This window comes from Elephantulus edwardii, unplaced genomic scaffold (genome assembly GCF_000299155.1).
Source record: "Elephantulus edwardii isolate Elephantulus edwardi_28Jun2011 unplaced genomic scaffold, EleEdw1.0 scaffold00155, whole genome shotgun sequence".
Taxonomy (NCBI): domain Eukaryota; kingdom Metazoa; phylum Chordata; class Mammalia; order Macroscelidea; family Macroscelididae; genus Elephantulus; species Elephantulus edwardii.
In genome coordinates, this window is record NW_006399905.1 from 3,928,702 (window position 1) to 3,930,317 (window position 1,616).

The window sequence follows — 1,616 nt, forward strand, 5'->3', positions numbered from 1 at the left end:
AAAAAAAATAAATAAATTAGAAGGAAGAAAATATTCTATAGACTTCAGTAGGAAGAAAAGTGAGATAGAGATTAACACCTTAAATATTGCCCCATTAGGTTTTAGCATGTATGGTCTCTATTTGTTATTGTCATTTGAGTGAAAGTTTAAAAAACCTAATTTTTCTTTCAACAATTCATGCACATTTTGTTCAATAGTTTAACATGCATTTGTGTTGATGTATTTAGTATATGTTCATAAATTCAGAGAGAAGATGTAAACTGTGATTTGTTCTCAAGAACGGTAAGTGAGATTGATGAGGAGGGATGAAAGAAAGAGGGAATGCTTTGCCCTTTATGGAAATTGTTTTAAATGTGTAGCAGGAGCCTCTAAAGCTTTTGCGAGCTTAGAAATAGCTTTTTACAAATGTACAAGTTCAAGAAATTACGAGAACATCAATCATATATGCAACCATACATTCCTTTTATAAAAATATATTGGCTTCCTACTATATGTCATACACTGTACTAAGCATAGGGAGCTCTGGTGACTTAGTGGTAAAGAGATGTGCTGCCAAACCAAAGGCACACAGTTCAAATCCACCAGCTACTTCTTGGGAGAAAGATGGGCAGTCTCCTTTCATGTGATTTACTGCCTCTGAAAACCCAGTGGAGGGTCAGCTATGAGTTGATTCTGACTCGACAGTACACAACCACCACATACTAAAGCATAAGGAAAACAGCAATTAAACATTTAGTCCTGGACTCCAAGGAATCCTTAGTCAGATAGGAACAGTAGACAATAAACACAGAATTTCAATACATGGTGATAACTGCTCTGTTAGATGTGGTCACAGCAAGCTGGAAGAAGGCTAGGAAATAGGTACCTGCTTGGCTGGGGGTGGGGGCAGTGTTAGTGAGATCTCCAGTGAGCTGTGTAGTTAGGTGCCGTTCAGTCAAGTACAACACAGAGCAGCCCTTTGAACAACAGATCTGCACCCTGTCCTACCCTGTGCTAACATCATCTCTGATGCCTTTGAGCCCATTGCTGCATCACTGTGTGAATCCATCCCATTGGGGATCTTCCTCTTTCACTGACCCTCTACCTTTCCAAGCATGATCTCGCTTTCCAAGGAACAACATGCCCAAAGTATGAGAGCTGCAGCTTTGCCATCCTTGCCCTCAAAGAGCACCTGGGCTGCAATTTCTCCAAGATCTATTTGTTTGTTCTTTTGGGTATCCATGGGGTAGTTAGTCAGCACTCTTCTCCCAAATACATGAGTATGACGTAAGTGTCAAGGTGTCTATGGAGTGTGTTCTGTCATGAGTATGGACATATACATGTTCTTATATCTTGTCGTTGTTGTTTGTTGTTATGTGCCGTCGAGTCGTTTGCAACTCATAGCGACCCCATGTACAATAGCTCTAAACCGTGCTCTATTCTGTGCCAATCTCACTGCCTCTGACACACCCAGTCAATCAATCCACCTCATAGAGGGTCTTCCCCTCCTGCACTGTCCCTCTACTCTACCCAGCATTATGTCCCTCTCTAAAGACCTGTCTCTCCTTACAACATGTCCAAAGTATGTCAGACGAAGCCCCAGAATCCTTGCCTCCAAGGACCAGCCTGGTTTAATC